Source organism: Entelurus aequoreus, linkage group LG01 (assembly GCF_033978785.1).
Source record: "Entelurus aequoreus isolate RoL-2023_Sb linkage group LG01, RoL_Eaeq_v1.1, whole genome shotgun sequence".
NCBI classification, from domain to species: Eukaryota; Metazoa; Chordata; class Actinopteri; order Syngnathiformes; family Syngnathidae; genus Entelurus; species Entelurus aequoreus.
Genome location: NC_084731.1, coordinates 48,304,011 through 48,322,017, shown reverse-complemented (window position 1 = coordinate 48,322,017; position 18,007 = coordinate 48,304,011). Strand labels below are relative to the sequence as shown.

The 18,007-nt window shown below is 38.1% G+C and overlaps 1 long non-coding RNA gene across 1 annotated transcript; it reads right to left on the bottom strand.

The window, feature by feature from the left end:
* Positions 1 to 9,336: 9,336 nt before the first annotated feature.
* On the bottom strand, positions 9,337 to 17,787 carry LOC133653942 (uncharacterized). Its single transcript, XR_009826790.1, has 3 exons — positions 17,268 to 17,787; positions 10,929 to 12,293; positions 9,337 to 10,071 (listed from the first exon to the last, which is right to left on the bottom strand). It is a non-coding gene; the product is annotated as an uncharacterized LOC133653942 (long non-coding RNA).
* Between the last annotated feature and the right edge of the window lie 220 nt (positions 17,788 to 18,007).

Below are 18,007 nucleotides of genomic sequence, written 5' to 3'. Positions count from 1 at the left end.
ACATGACAGGCCCGGCTCTAACCAATCTGGCGCCCTAGGCAAGATTTTAGGTGGCGCCCCCCCACATCGGCAGTGAAGTGTATATACTCACAAGAAACCGAATAGCTTTGTCTTTGACCTTTTTTTTTTACTTAAAGAAAGCAAATTAACAATCAGAATAGTTAACAAGATAAAAAAAATATGGATAAATAAATGAATACAAAAAATAAAAAATGAATATATGAAATACAATATTTTTTACATACATAAACACAAAATAAAACGTGTCAACAAGTTTCATAAAATAAATTAAAAATACAATATAAATAAGGCACTGCACAAAACAATATATCAAACCAGTATGACTTTAACAACTATATTACACAAAAAGGGGATCCAACAGAGTTCTCTATTTGTGCTTTTTAATATTGCATTAACTAGAATGACTTACAAATTACTGTACACCAGGGAGTACTGTAATTACCTAACGTTACATTATTATTTTCCATAACAATTTAGCCCCCTCCACAATATTAACCCGACGTTAAAACAGAACTAGCTATTTATTGATTAGCAATTGCCGAATCATGTAACATTAGCTTAATGCTAAAAAGACAGGTTACTATCACATTCTGTAACAGACAAATAATTTCATGTAGGCAAACGTTACCTACCTGCTACCTCTGTCTTTTTCTCGTTTCTCCCCTTCTTTTCTCCCCTGGGCACCTGACAGTTTTGGCCGTTTTGACATCTTGTGTTGATTTTTTTTATGTGGTGACGTCCAAAAAGAGTCATGATACGGGAATGGAGGGGGCGCACCGTGCCGGGGGAGGGGGTGGGGGGGCGTAATGTTGTAACAAATAATATTTCTATTAAATAGGCTTTACTTTGCATTTTAATTAACGTGGGATTATTTTATGTATTTAGAAATAATAGTACCAACTTTTTTTTTTTTTTTTTTCCTCCAACATTTGTGGCACTGGCGTGGCGCCCCCTGATGGACGGCGCCCTTAGCATTTGCCTATACGGCCTATGCCACGGGCCGGCCCTGCGACATGATACATTGTATTTTACACTTTCGGATAATTATTTATCTAACAATATTGTCACACAGCTTAATTCTCAAGTAGCTAAATAAGGTCGATGAAAAGAATCCACATGATTAAATTAGAAAATGTCCAAACAACAACAGTAGCAGCAGTTGAGTGTGATATCTTCCAAGGAGAGCAGGTTTAAGGTCACGTTGTAAGTGCGATGCATGCAGCTTGGATCTAACCTTCACCTGCTTGGCCCAACTCATTATAAATTCTCCAGAGACACGTAAATCTCCTTCTCCTCCTGCTAGGCAGACGACTAAATCCAGCGAGCTATTTTATTCGGAAGAATTTCCCAGCGGCACAGAAATCCAACGAGCGCCAGGAGAATAAATAAAGAGGGAAAGGATGACTGAGCAGATGTAAAGGAACACCCTGCACTCACTCAACAATAAACAATCACATTTTTTTCTCTCCTCATAAAAGTCTGCTTCTTCATTCATGCAAGAATTTTGGTTTCGTCTGCGGGCTACAGAGCGTTTTCTATTCAGGCTCCAGTACTCTGGAATGCCCTACCAGTAACAGTTAGAGATGCTACCTCAGTAGAAGCATTCAAGTCCCATCTTAAAACTCATTTGTATACTATCGCCTTTAAATAGACCTCCCTTTTAGAGCAGTTTATCTGGCGTCTCTTTTCTGCTCTGCCCCCCTCTCCTGCGTGGAGAGGTTACCAGGTGACCTCAGATGATGCGCCAGGTGACCACAGCCAGCTGTTCAAAGTCGGGACCTGGGGTGGACTACTCAACTGTGCATCAGTTGAGTTTTTTCTTGCCCTGATGTGGGATCTGAGCCGAGGATGTCGTTGTGGCTTGTGCAGCCCTTTGAGACACTCGTGATTTGGGGCTATATAAATAAACTTTTGAAGAATTTAAATTCCATTTTATTGGATTTAATACTTACCTTTCCTTTTATGAATTAAGTGATTAAATAGTCGTATTTTATTTAATTTAAACCTAATTTGATCTCGTTTTTTATGCAAGAATTGAAATACATTTGTATTTAATTGTATTTTGCTTTCCTGTTATACATTTAAGTGACTAAATAATCACATTTGATTAGATTCATTTTATTTATTCTTTAATGTGATAAATGGAAAAAAAAAAATTCAAAAGACTGTTGACGCACGCTGCCGTGCAAAAGCTAAGAACTATCTTTCTATCTGTGTGCTTCTAATTGCTTTACAACTTTCTTTAGTATTTCTCCAACATATTTAGTAGTCTTATCAAACCTACAAAGCACCCACTCTCTGTCTCACCGCCTATCTCTCAGCTAACTAGCTGCTAAGCTAACAAAGCTAAGCTAGTCCAAAGCAACTGCGCTCCGAAGACGTCTGCTCTCTCACGCTGCTGCTACTCTTCGCCTATTGCGCCGAAGACAACAAGAACTCGACTCGGTGAAAGAAACAACATGAGTATGGCTCCCTGCTCTTCATGCACTTTTCTCATGGATAGGTTGGCCCTACTAGAGGACCGTGTACGCCAGGTAGAGCAGAGTAATTTCGTAACTTTAGACACCATGGACAAGTTTGCTAGCGTTAGCTGTAGCAAGCGGACTAGCCCAGCTTGTAGCAGTCAAAAGTGGCCTACAATTCACAGTGAACCGGTTGGAACGCAAAATAGATTTAGCCCTTTAGTCAGTCTACCAGACACCACATCTTAGTCATAGGGGACTCTATCACCCGGAACATACAGCTTAGCAAACCAGTCATAATTAAGTGCACCTGACATTGAAGCTAATCTTAGGGAGCTGACTCGCAACAGGCCTAGTAAACACGTACAGCAGGCTAATCGCACCACTAGCTACGCGAACATAGTTGTACACGCCGGCTCCAATGACACTAGGGTGAGACAGTCAGAGATTACAAAAAGGAACATAGTAGGATTTATAATCTCGCGAGAAAGCTTGTCTTGGAATCGAGTACTTGCCTCTGGCCCCCTGCCTTCAAGAGGCAATGATGAGAGGTATAGCAGATTAGTCTCGCTTAACAAGTGTGGCTGTCTAGTTTTTGTAGAGAACAAGAACCATACTTGCCAACCCTCCCGTTTTTAGCGGGAGAATCCCGGTATTCAGCGCCTCTCCCGACAACCTCCCGGCAGAGATTTTCTCCCGACAAACTCCCGGTATTCAGCCGGAGCTGGAGGCCACGCCCCCTCCAGCTCAATGCGGACATGAGACTGAGTGGGGACAGCCTGTTCTCACGTCCGCTTTCCCGCAATATAAACAGCTTGCGTCATAACATCTAGGGCTTTTAGAGAGTAGAGTGCACAACTGCGCACACAACAAGGAGACGAAGCAGAAGAACGAGGAAATTACAGACATGGCGACGCCGTCGACGAGCAAGATGAAGAAATACGCTTGCAAGTTCCAAAACAAATGGAAACAAGAATTTCAGTTCATCCAGGACATTTCGAAGGGGAAGGTGTATGTTGCCTGTAAATTTTGTAGAACAGAATTCTCCATTGAACACGGTGGCCGAAATGATATACTTATCATGAACGGAGAAGTTAAACAGGACAATACTGCCATCTAATGGATAGCCATCGGAACACTGAAATTCAAGTATTTCTTTTATTTATATGTAAATAAAAATAAAAATAAAATATATATATATATATATATATATATATATATATATATATACATATATATATATATATATATATATATATATATATATATATATGAAATATATATGAAATACTCGAGTTGGTGAATTCTAGCTGTAAATAACCACGCCCCCCGCCCCCACCCCCCCCACCCCCACCCCCCACCTTCCGATATTGGAGGTCTCAAGGTTGGCAAGTATGACAAGGACTAACATTTATTGATAATTGGCCCTTTTGGGGGGAAAACAGGGCTTGCTGAGGAGAGGACGGCCTTCACCCTAACCGGGAAGGTGCCAACACTCTTTCCAGAAATATAGATTACTATTTGAGTCACACTTGACTAACTACAGTAGAGCAAGCTCGGACACAGGCAAATACAGTGTCTGTTAGTCCGGGTGAGGAATCAGTTAAGATAGAACTAACCAGCGCCAGGCTGGAAAATTAATGCACACATAGCATTTCTCGTAGAATAAAACATAACTCGCATTATGTTTTTTCTGTAGCAACTGTGCCAGAGGTGGATATGCATTCCCTGAGGTGGCAAATTATGACACGTTAATAATTTGTCTCGAAAATCCTCAAAAAAATTGTTGCACATTAGCTAAATGAACAGTTAGCGTCTTATAATCTCTGTGAACCCTTTCAGTTAGGGCAATGCACTCTACGGAGACAGCCCTCACAAAAATGACTAATGATCTATTGCTAACTATGGATGCTGACGCGTCATCCATGTTGCTGCTACTTGATCTTAGCGGTGCTTTCGATACCGTCGATAATAATATTTTATTAGAGCGTATCAAAACACGTATTGGTATGTCAGACTTAGCCTTTTCTTGATTAAACCCCTATCTTACTGACAGGATGCAGTGCGTCTCCCATAACAATGTGACCTCGGAGTATGTTAAGGTAACGTGTGGAGTTCCACAGGGTCCCGTTCTTGGCCCTGCACTCTTCAGCATCTACATGCTGCCGCTAGGTGACATCATGCGCAAATACGGTGTTAGCTTTCAGGGTTATGTTGATGATAGCAACTTAACGCTAAGAAAACGGAAATGCTGATTATCGGTCCTGCGGTGATCAAGGGTGATGGGTCAAATGCAGAGAATAATTTTGTTGGTGTGTGTGACAATCATTGGTACTTTAACTTTTTAGACACGGGCACCTATTTAATAATACTACCTTAACATTTGACAACTAAACAATTACACAAAGTGACTCAGTAAAGATTCTGGGTATTATCTTCGACCCAACTCTCTCGTTTGAGTCACACATTAAGAGTGTTACTAAAACAGCCTTCTTTCATCTCTGTAAATTCGTCCCATTTTGTCCACCAGCGACGCTGAGATTATTATTCATGTGTTCGTCACGTCTCGATTACTGTAACTAATTATTTTTGGGTCTCTCTATGTCTAGCATTAAAAGATTACAGTTGGTACAAAATGCGGCTGCTAGACTTTTGACAAGAACAAGAAAGTTTGATCATATTATGCCTACACTGGCTCACCTGCACTGGCTTCCTGTGCACTTAAGATGTGACTTTAAGGTTTTACTACTTATGTATAAAATACTACACGGTCTAGCTCCATCCTATCTTGCTGATTGTATTGTACCATAAATCCCGCCCAGAAATCTGCATTCAAAGAACTCCGGCTTATTAGTGATTCCCAGAGCCTGCGGGCTTTAGAGCGTTTTCTATTCAGGCTCCATGTACTCTGGAATGCTCTACCAGTAACAGTTAGAGATGCTACCTCGGTAGAAGCATTTAAGTCCCATCTTAAAACTCATTTGTATACTCTAGCCTTTAAATAGACCCCTTTTTAGACCAGTTGATCTGTCGTCTCTCTTTTCTGCTCTGCTCCTCACATCTGCGGTCCCTTCCAGGGTTTCACGCTCTTCCCATTGGGTTGAGTTTTTTGTTGCCCTGAAGTGTATCTGAGCTGAGGATGTCATTGTGGCTTGTGCAGCCCTTTGAGCCATTTCCAATTAAGGTCCATATAAGTAAACTTTGATCACATTTGAGTTATTTTACCTACTTTACTTTCCTGTTATATTTATATTTAATTTAACATATTTGTTTGTTTTTTTTTCATTTTAAATTGTATATTACTTTCCTGTAAGAAATTAAGTGTCTAAATAGTCACATTTAATTATAATAAATCTGCAGAAAATTGTATTGTTTTCATGCAAGAATTGGAATTTAAAAATGTTTAAACGCAAAAATCACATACATAAATATTCAGACCCTTTGCTCAACACTTTGTTGATGCACCTTGGGCAGCAATTACAGCCTTAAGTCTTTTTGAATACAATGCCACAAGCTTTACACACCTATTTTAGGGCAGTTTTTCCTATTCCTCTTTGCATCATCTCTCAAGCTCCATCAGGTTTGGTTTTCATCCAGGATGTCTCTGTACATTGCTGCATTCAACCTAGTCTCATCAATACAGCTGCGCTCTTTCAAAGCTACTGTTTCACTTGAGCAACATTACTCATGTTGCAGCTACTGTACTTGTAATGTGAGCTGTCCCAGCAGTTACATGCACTCATTTAAAGTAGATGGATTATTTCATCTGCAAATGGAACAGATGATCTAAAAAAAAAAAAAAAAAGAAGCTTTAAAATGTATTGAAAGGTCTGCTTTGTGTTTTTGTCGTGCAAGGCAAAGTTCTTATAAGTCTACCAGCAACTAAAAGGCAAAGTTCCACTGTTAGGAAAAAGATACCAACCTTTTAAATCAGAGGTCCCCAAACTTTTTGACCTGGGGGCCGCATTGGGTTAAAAACATTTGGCCAGGGGCCGGGATATAATAATAAATATATATATATATATATATATATATATATATATATATATATATATATATATATACATACATACATATATATATGTATATACATACATATATATACATACATACATACATACATACATACATACATACATACATATATATACACATACATACACACATATATATATATATATATATACACCTACACACACATATATACACACACATACATACATACACACATATATACATACACACATATATACATGCACACACATACATACACACATATATACACACACACACACACACATTTATGTACTGTATATACATACACATTCACACACATATACACACACATACATATACATATATATACAAACCCCGTTTCCATATGAGTTGGGAAATTGTGTTAGATGTAAATATAAACGGAATACAATGATTTGCAAATCATTTTCAACCCATTTTCAATTGAATGCACTACAAAGACAAGATATTTGATGTTCAAACTCATAAACTTCATTTTTTTTTTGCAAATAATAATTAACTTAGAATTTCATGGCTGCAACACGTGCCAAAGTAGTTGGGAAAGGGCATGTTCACCACTGTGTTACATGGCCTTTCCTTTTAACAACACTCAGTAAACATTTGGGAACTGAGGAGACACATTTTTTAAGCTTCTCAGGTGGAATCCTTTCCCATTCTTGCTTGATGTACAGCTTAAGTTGTTCAACAGTCCGGGGGTCTCCGTTGTAATATTTTAGGCTTCATAATGCGCCACACATTTTCAATGGGAGACAGGTCTGGATTACAGGCAGGCCAGTCTAGTACCCGCACTCTTTTACTATGAAACCACGTTGATGTAACACGTGGCTTGGCATTGTCTTGCTGAAATAAGCAGGGGCGTCCATGGTAACGTTGCTTGGATGGCAACATATGATGCTCCAAAACCTGTATGTACCTTTCAGCATTAATGGCGCCTTCACAGATGTGTAAGTTACCCATGTCTTGGGCACTAATACACAGTAATATGTCCACTGATGTTTAAAAACTCTACACTCGGAGTCTATTTTACGTTTCCCCAACGATTTTGCCATTTTTTTCCCTCATGCACTAATTGATTGAAAGAGCATGATGAGGTCACGTTATCGATGGGAAAATGTATTTTTAGACAAAATTATTTGCCTGAGCGGCTAGGAGACCCCAAGAGTAACAAGCGGTAGAAAATGGATTGATGGATGTGCTAGAAAGGACTGATAATATATACATATGTATATATATATATATATATATATATATATATATATATATATATATATATATATATGTATATATACATATGTGTATATATCAGTGGAGGCTCCTCCATAGAGGTGGAGGAGGCCTGGCCTCCCCAATAATTTGAGAGAAGAGAGAGATTTAAAAAAAACAATAAATATATTTATTTTATTTATTTATTTGAACAAAAAACATATTTTTTATTTTTTATATTCATATTATTTTAGTTTTGTTCATAAATCTAAATGTTCCCATGGCTAAAACCCAATATTGCAATTGTAAAGCAACAGGCCAGATTTCCCTATCAGTTTGTATTAAGGGAGGCCAGGCCTCCCCTAGGAAATTAGCTTCTCATAGAAGTCAATGTAATGCATGCTTTTTCATGCCAATATGTGATTGGCCAGATCACTGAAAATGGGTGGGCAACGGAGGCCTGGCCTCACCATGCATTGTGTCCAGGGCTGAAAGATTGACATTTTGTTCGTCCAATCACATGCTACTGGTTCATTTGGAATCAATCCTTTCCTTTCCTAATCAACACAGAAGCCATTTTGAGAATTCGCCAGCCACTTCAGTCAAACAAACACTCGCCATAGTGGCTACGAGTGTCCTATCAACTTGTGCTTTTCAGGAAATTTAGAGAACACCCCTGGCTATCATCCGTGAAGTTTATAGCTCATATAGCCAAATACTTTTGCTTAAAACGACCTCGGAAATCGGCGAGATTCTGGCGCAATTAGAGATCTTGGGCTGGAGATAGATGTGGAGTGGAGTCCAGGAGAGAGCATGCCGCCCCTCAGCTAAACCAGATGTGAGTTGAACTAATTAGATGTCTCTACCAGTGTTACACCACTAGTTCTCAGTAGTAATAACACTCCATTTTGTCTGTGTTTCTCAGCAGATAAAGCCAACTGGAACCATATTTTTACATATTTTATATTAAATATATTGAATAAAACTACATATGATAAAGAAAGTGTTATCTTATCTTTTTTATATGCTAAACTTGATTAAATTGGTGATTACATGTTGAAGCTGTAGAAGAATGAAAAATGTAAGCTAAACAAAATTGTTTTTAACTACATAATTAAAATTCCTGCCTTTTACACATGTTCACTTGGCGTTTATATAACATCCAAATGTCATTTCTCAGCTTAATTATCAGGCAGGCTCATAGACTTACAGCAATGTAATTTCTTCAGGAAGGCACAAGGCTAAGCTCTGCACAATGAATTGCATCAGCAAGAACTTTCTGACTGTAGCTTACACTCCAAATAGTATGCCTTTGGCCAGCACAAAGACAGATAAGAGAACAGGGAACATTCCATCGCGAGTGAAGTGAGCAAGCGGAAAAAAATGGCCTCCTCAATTCTGGAAGTCACCAGCCTCCACTGGTATATATATATATATATATATATATATATACATATATATATATATATATATATATATATATATATATATATATATATATATATATATATATATATATATATATATATATATATATATATATATATATATATATAATTTTAAACTCTGGACTACCCGCAGGCCTGATTTTGGACGCTGGCGGGCCGTAGTTTGGGGACCACTGGTTTAAATGATTTAAATCCAGCTAAAAAAGTAATATAACAGGACAGTTAAAAATTAACAACAAAAACGATGATTTAAAAAAAAGTGTAATAAAAGATTAAAAAAGTCAAAATAGTTCTCATCTCTTTCTGTCCGGATCTGTTCCAGCTGCCTTTCTTTGCTGGGGGGGAAGAGGAGTCCAAAGGGTGGCCGTGCTCTTTGACCTCTTTTAGCTTGGCTACGGCCATGCAAGTCCTGCGACACCGCTGTAAGGAGAGCAGAAGGGTGCACTCACTGAGCAGCATAGGCAACAGCTCGTCATAAACACGCCCACCAGGCACAGATTTATTTTGCTTTCCTTTACTTAGCGTATTGTGAGCGTTGAGCCGATATTTCCCGTCGGCATGTGCGCGTCCTGGCCACCTGCCGTCTGTCTGCCGTGTCGTCACTCCAGTGCTTTGTTGCTCGGCATCAGACTCTCGACCCTTTCCCTGCACGTCACTCTCGCTTCTCCAGTCCACTCGTGTCCCTGCTCCTCCGTCAGGACACCCTTTTCTGCCTTCCTAACCTCCGAACTCTGCGTGTGTGTTCCTTCTGCTGGCATTTAAACCGCAACTCCAAGTCCCCTTCTCCAATCATGTCGCTTGATTGTGAATTGTCCCAGTTGTCTCCAATCAGTCCACCTAACACACGTGTCAAACTCAAGGCCCGGGGGCCAGATCTGGCCCGGCACGTCATTTAACGTGGCCTGCAAAAGCCCGGAAACAATGTGCATCTTTCTTACTGAATGTTTTCATTGTTTCCATTTTACAGAATTTTTTTTTATGTAATACAGGAAATGTCATATGTTTTAAACTTTGATATTATCTGCTCGTGTAACAAATATTCAATTGTCATTGGTGTGAATCTTTGGGCACCTCGCCATTCGATTCCGATTCTTGGGGTGAGGATTTCATTCATAATCAATACTTGATTCAACACGATTCCTGATTCAAACAGATTTTTGCAATGTATTATTTGGTATAATAATATCACCTTAACAAAACAGCTTACAGGTTACAAAACCTCCTTTTGGTTGCTGACGTATTATATATATATGTGCACCAAGTAAGTAAAATGGTTTTTTTTATAATTTGTCCCAAAAAAATAATACATTAGATTTTTTTAAATTATTAATCAATTTACAATCGGGATGAATAAGAATCGCGATTCATATGTGATAAAAAAAAATTTTTTTAGCATCCCTAATTATTTTATACCATATTATAGTTTGTAAAAATAACAATAAATACTTAAATATCTGCTTGTCACCTGGAGTTAAGATTTCAGAGCAAATTATCCATCAATTTGTACGTACACAAATCCAATAATCATATGCATTGGCAATTGTGCAATAATATACTGAGGCGATTATACTTTTATATTCTTACATTCACTGTTACAAGCGGCCCTTTGAGGGCGGCCATGACTGCGATGTGGCCCTCGATGAAAACAAGTTTGACACCCCTGACCTAACAATTCAGGGGGGACGACAGCAACCCTACTAAAGGTGCTGACCGAGATCCTGGTGCAGTTCTACTCAACCATCATCGAGTCCATCCTCACCTCCTCCATCACCGTGTGGTTCTCCGGCGCCACAGTCCGGGACAAGCATCGACTGCAGCGCATCGTACGTGCTGCTGAGAAGGTTATTGGCTGCAAACTCCCATCCCTCCAGGACCTGTTCTCCTCCAGGACCAGGAGGCGTGTGGGTCGGATCACAGCTGACTCTTCTCACCCTGGACACAAACTATTCTCCCCTCTCCCCTCAGGCAGGAGACTACGGTCCATCCAGACCCACACCTCCCACTACCTGAACAGTTTTTTCCCCTTGGCCATCAGGCACATGAACAATAACACGATCTGATAGCTCAGTTACAGCTCATTTTATTACCTATTCTGTGTTATATGTGTTTTATATTGCACGATTGCACCAAGTAAAATTCCTAGTTTGTGAACCCGTTCTCAAACAATGGTAATAAAAACTATTCTGATTCTGATTCTGAAAAACATGCACTTTAACAAGCTAAGCCTGGTTTTTGATTGTTATTTAAATGTGCTAAAACGAAACATATAATGAAACTGTTACATCTCAAAGAGTCATGTAACCTAGCTCTCACATTCTTATTACTGTCACTTAAGCAGTAACTTTGTCTCATCAACAATTCATCCTGCAGATCCAATATCTCCTTGATGTTCTCTGCAGCTTCCTAGTGATGTTATAACATGAGCCCATCATGTCTCCATGCACTGAAAGGAGGCTTGTATTTACAGTCCGCAAAGTGTGTAAAAACACAATTTTTTAACATCACAAAATTCCACATATTCAGTCAACTATTTTGAATATTCCGCTCCGAACACCTTTGGTAATTTTCAAAGATTGGCATCACGGTAGTAACACTTTTGCACTCTGACCATGTTATCAGATCAGTCATACTGGAAATATGCAAAAAATTAGAAAGAGATGTGCCGTTTATCATTCACAATCTTTATGTAAGACAAAAACACATGCTTGGCTTTTTTATGCACTCAAAATCGTAAATTAATAGCGAACAATTGAGTCAACACATTGAGGGTCCTCTTTTGTGCTCATTATACTCTCTAAAAACATCCAGAAAACACTAACAAAACTACATTTACATGTCATGACCTGAAAATTAACCAAATATGAGTGATATTGTTATTATAAGCACCAACGCAGACAGACTATTTTAGCAGTGCATTGATAGCAGTGAGCTAATGCTAGCTTACGCTGCAATTGTTGACAAACTGAGCCGACGGCTGCTTCTGCTTCGTCTCAAACTTGCTAAAAGTTAATTCTAGATTATATTTCATGCATCTCTCACCTGGTAGTAGACAAATGTGGCCATGGTCTGACAGTCTGGTTGACTTTCACATCCCCTAGATGGTGATATAGACCCCAAAAGACACCTGCGGAAGGAACCTTTTTTTAACTAACTGTGAAGATTGTGATTGATTCTTCATCCAAACGGAATTATGTGAGTGTCCCGCCGGTCGGCATCCCAGCATGAGTGGAACTATAGCTGGGTTCCATATGACGTCACATCCGTTTTTCGTCTTCGCGGCTTAATTCGCACGATGGTCAGGCAGCTTGAGCGTAGCATTAAAACAAGTGAGAGTGAGTGTAGTTTGATCAGAAAATGCAGCATTGCTGTTCTGTTCTTGAGTGTTCTAAACGTTCAAATAGAGAGGTAGGAAATAGCTTTCATAGAGTCCTGAAAGAAGTGGTTCATAAAGATAAAAATGTCAGGAAAAAAACGAAAGTACGTCAAAAGAAATGGCTCTTAAAAATATCACTTTCATCATCTCGTGCAATACAATCGGACCGCTTGTGTCTGCAGCAATCACTTTGTAAAATGTTTGTTTGAACATTTGATTTGTTTGAGAAACTATCTGTGATGCAATCGAGTTTATTCTCTACTATATTAGTGATGTTTGATAGCAGAACTAAACGTAAAGAAAGGACAAAAGATCACATTTGTTATTTGTTTTTTTGTGGTTGATATGTCTAAATATAACTAAGAAGACCTGCTTGTGCAAATAAACTAAGTCCTAGTCATAAATATTGTGGTTGTTGGTCCAATCCACCGTATTTTTGTTGTCGATTTTCATAACAGAAACTAAAGGCTTAGTTGTTTTTGTGCAGGAAAGAAAAGTGCTTTATTCAACACGGATGACCACATTGTAGTGTCTTTAGTGATATTTGTTAGCATCAAGAAAATATCCTTAATAGTATTAATAAACTAGATGAATAAAACTCTCCTAGGCTCAACAGCATATACTGAACCTTGATATCGCTAGCAAACATTGCTGAACAACAAGGACATCAATAGCTAAATAATGAGACAAATAATAATGCTTTATCATTTAACATCTTTTTTGTTGTATCATTTGAAATTATTTTCTGTTTTATCATTTTTACATCTTGCTGTTTTATTATTTTTACATCCTTGAGTTTTATAATTTTTACATCTTTGCTGCTTTATCGTTTTTACGTCCCTGCTGCTCTATCGTTTTTACATCCAAGATTTGTATCTTTTTTTTCCATTGATTTTTATCGTTTTTACGTCCCTGCTGCTTTATCATTTGTACATCTTTGCTGCTTTATCATATTTACATCTTTGCTATCATTTTTACATCTTGATGCTTCATAATTTTTACGTATTTGCCGCTTTATCATTTTTACATCCCTGCTGCGTTGTCCTTGCTATTTTATTATATTTGCATCCCTGTAGCGTAATAATTTTTACGTCCCCAATGTTTTAATGTTTTTACGTCCCTGCTGCTTTATCTTTTTTACGTCTGTGATGTTTTATAATTTTTATGGGTAGCTCATATCTTTGATATTTTAGAGAGCAGTCAATAAAGTTGGAAGAGGTTCTACAATTTGGAATTCTACCCTGCAAATATACAGAATGAATGCACAAAACTTGCCGAGCACAGCGCACAGTAGCACTGTTCAGCTAGCATTATAGGATTGGTTTCTTGCTTTTTCAAGACTTTTGCTAGTGGTAACTTCATTTTGCACTTTTCAAATGAAAATGTTAAAAAATTAGATATGTACAACATGACTCTCTTGCCCATATAGTGAGTTTTATTGTTCTAATACAGGGGTCGGGAACCTTTTTGGCTGAGAGAGCCATGAAAGCCAAATATTTTAAAATGTATTTCCGTGAGAGCCTTATAATATTTTTAACACTGAATACAACTAATCGCGTGCATTTTTAAGTAAGACCAACATTTTTAGAGTATGATAAGTGTCTTATTCTTTTTAATAACATTGTTATTCTGAAGCTAACCAATAATAAATAAAATACTTCTTACCATTTTTGCGACTTCTTGAACAGGTGCGGTCGAAAATGGATGGATGGATTAAAATGCATGAGAATGTTTTATATTTTGAACGTTATTTTTAACATTGTGATTACCAGCGGAATTATTCATTACTTATAGTGTTAAGCAATGTCAGCTAAGATGTATCTGAGAGCCAGATGCAGTTATCGAAAGAGCCACATCTGGCTCGAGAGCCATAGGTTCCCTACCCCTGTTCTAATACATGGATGTCAAACTTGTTTTCATTGAGAGCCACATTGCAGTTATGGCTGCCATCAGAGGGCCGCTTGTAACAGCGTACAAGTGTACGATGTATGAATTTGCCTCTGGATTTCATTATTAATTATATAAAAAAATTTAAGTAGACTGTCGATTTTACAGTAAAAACTTTACATTTACAAAGTTTTACTGTAAAATAGTGCTTTGTTTTTTGTTTTTTTACAACATTTTAGGGTAAATGGCAAAACAGTACCACTGTTTTTTGGAGAGGGGCTTTACGTAAAAAGCTGGCAGCTTAGTTGCCTGAATTTTTGTGTTAAATTGACATTGGTTTTTACAACATTATATTGTTAATGGAAAAACAGTACAAGTTCTTTTTTTTATTCTGTCAACTTAGCTGCCAGTTTTTCTACCGTAAAAACAAATGTATCGTTTTTCCATTTACAGTAATACACCATTAAAAACAAGATTTTACAGTAAAAATATGGCAGCTCAGTCAACAGAATTTTAACACAAATGTTTTTAGTTTTTTTTAATTTACAGCAATATGCTTGATTTGATGGGTAGTTTGTTGTAAAATCATAAGTCAAGCAGATATTTAAGTATTTATTTTTATTTATACACAAAAAAAGCATGCAATTTCAAGCAGTACATATATTTTTTCTGTCAAAATGAAAAAAATCTATTACATTTAGTGAGAAAATATGAAGTAATTTGTTGACAGATATCACTTCCAGGTGTTTGCAGGCCAGATTAAAAAAAATGTTGCGGGCCTTGAGTTTGACCCCTCTGTTCTAACACTTTAAAGCGGGGTTAACTTATTTTTACACTTGTATCACAGTTTTGAATGTTAAAAATGTCACTCGGGAGGGGAAAAAGCCTCTTTGTGAATTATATTCAAAGCTCTTTACATCGTGAAACCCATTATCTCCATCTTTAAGTTTCATTCAAAGCAGTGTGGGTGGCACTGGGACCAGGTGGGTAAAGTGCCTTGCTCAAGGAGACAATAGCAGTGACTAGGTAGGATCGAACCTGGAACCCTTAGGTTGCTGGCATGGCCGCTCCACCAACCACACCACTTTAGATCATTAATAAATGTTGGATAGGTTTGTTGGGTTTTTGTTTTATCTATTGTTGTCATCGGTTTTAATTTTTTGACACATTTTGACTGAATTGCAATATCTGGGTAAACCAGCAGCGAGAGGTTTGATGTTACAGTGGAAGAACTTTTCCAATGTGTTGTCACTTGTGTCCAATATTTTGTTTATTGCTTCCCCATCCCTCTCCTTTATCTCACCTGCTTGCTTCTTTGTTTTTTGTCTTGTCTTAATTTTATTGGAGCCTCTTTTGTGCTTTGCTTAAGGTTTTTCACTGGTCTCAAACTAAGTCCCCCCTCTAGGATTTTAGTTTGGGACTTGCTTTTTTTCTCCTCCTCTTCCCCCCATGTTTACCATTTTTCCTATACCTTTTTAACAGGTTGCCGCCCATGTGGCGACCCGATCAGTTTTCCTGTTCTGTCTACATTGGAAATGTATGTCTGTTCTTGGACAGGTTTGTACTGAAAATTTAATTTTGAATTTTGGATTGGCTGCCGTTACTCCAATCAGCACAGATGCAAGCAATCAGCTGCTCCTGTTGTAGCTGGCAGTAGACTAATGCAGTAGCCACGCACAATACCTTCTTTAATTGTAAATTATTCACTCAAAGGACAATATAACGAAACGGTAAGATGCAAAGACTTACGTCAACTTGACCATCCCCTTTGTAGTCAGACTTCCGGCACCATGAACTCCATTGTAAAAATGTGTGTGTTTCTACATTTGTTGTTTGTTCTCTTTTATTATATGCTTAAATCTACCATGTTGACATTGGTTAAGTTTGTAGTCATGTTACCTTTAATTCTGCTATTATGGTGTCACTTTTTTGACAATTGTTTTGATTATATTATAATTGTAGTATTTGAATGATAAATGAATGTGTTGTGGCAGTTGAGAATGTCACCGATGCGGCGGTTTGAGGAAACACTCGATGGCTTTTCCAAACACGTCTTTGATAGTGAACTGCCAACATGTGAATGCTGAACAGGAAGTGCTTAAAGTTTAATGACTTTTTTTTTTTTTAAAACACTGGGACAAAGTATAAGTTATTTAAAAGTTAAAGTTAAAGTACCAATGATTGTCACACACACACTCGGTGTGGTGAAATTTGTCCTCTGCATTTGACCCATCCCCTTTTTCACCCCCTGGGAGGTGAGGGGAGCAGTGGGCAGCAGCGGTGGCCGCGCCCGGGAATCATTTTTGGTGATTTAACCCCAAAGGAGGTAATGGGTCCCATTTTTATAGTCTTTGGTATGACTCAGCCGGGGTTCGAACTCACAACCTACCGATCTCAGGGCGAACACTAACCACTAGGCCACTGAGTAGGCCAGCAAGTTATTTGTGTTCATGGTGTTTTTGAAACTGCACCATTTTTTTCCTCAGAATTTTCGAATAACTTGAAGTGTTTTGCCCAGAGGATTAGTTGTGATGTGTACATTTTAAGACTGTGCTCCTTCTATTTTCGCCCCAAGTAAAAAAATGAAAAAATAAACATTTTGAAGTTGTCTTCATTTTTAAATTATTGTGCCACAATTTTATTAGTCCGGCCTGTGTGGGAATAGATTTTCCTGGATGTGGCCCCCGAGCTAAAACGAGTTTGACACCCCTGATTATTTTTGTTATTTTCCCATGGGAAAATTTGAGAAAAATATTTCATAATCCAAAACTAATTATTATACTGTAGTAAGGTTTCAAAAATAATCATACAATTAAAAATACGTAAATATGAACTCACCACTCCAGGACTAGGCAGACATTTCACTCGTCTGCATGGTGAGTTGCAATCTGTAGAGAAATGACAAGATGATGTATTGTAAATTCAACAACACAGTTAACACGGCTGGGAAACCATTGATCCACCATCATACACACACCTGCATGCACATCACGTCCAGCAAAGACTGCAGCAGCTTTCACACACACACACACACACACACACACACACACACACACACACACACACACACACACACACACACACTTAAACACACACTCACACACACACACACACACACACACACACACACACACACACACACACACTTAAACACACACTCACACACACACACTGTACACCTGTCCTTGACTACAGTCATAAGGCGAGCCAGGAGGAAGGTCTTCATTATTAGAAAGACATCATTGCCTGCAAGATGTCAGGGCAAAAATGATTTAAGAGTCAATGGTTTCTTCTCTTTCTCTCTGAGGAAAAGGAGCAGTTTAATATTGCCAATAAAAGACAATCTATTCATAATCAAAGCTTATTATTGTCAATGTATTAAAGATGCAACACCCTACCTGTCAGCCTAACTTCAAACCAATGAGTTGGACAATATTTTTACTATTGGGCGAATCAATCTAAATATCGGCACCACGGGTAGTATCAGTCTCGGATCGATATCAGCGCTTAATGTGATTGAGATATTTCCGTTCTCACAAATATCGGTTTTTTTATTCAAGGGAATCATTTTATTATTT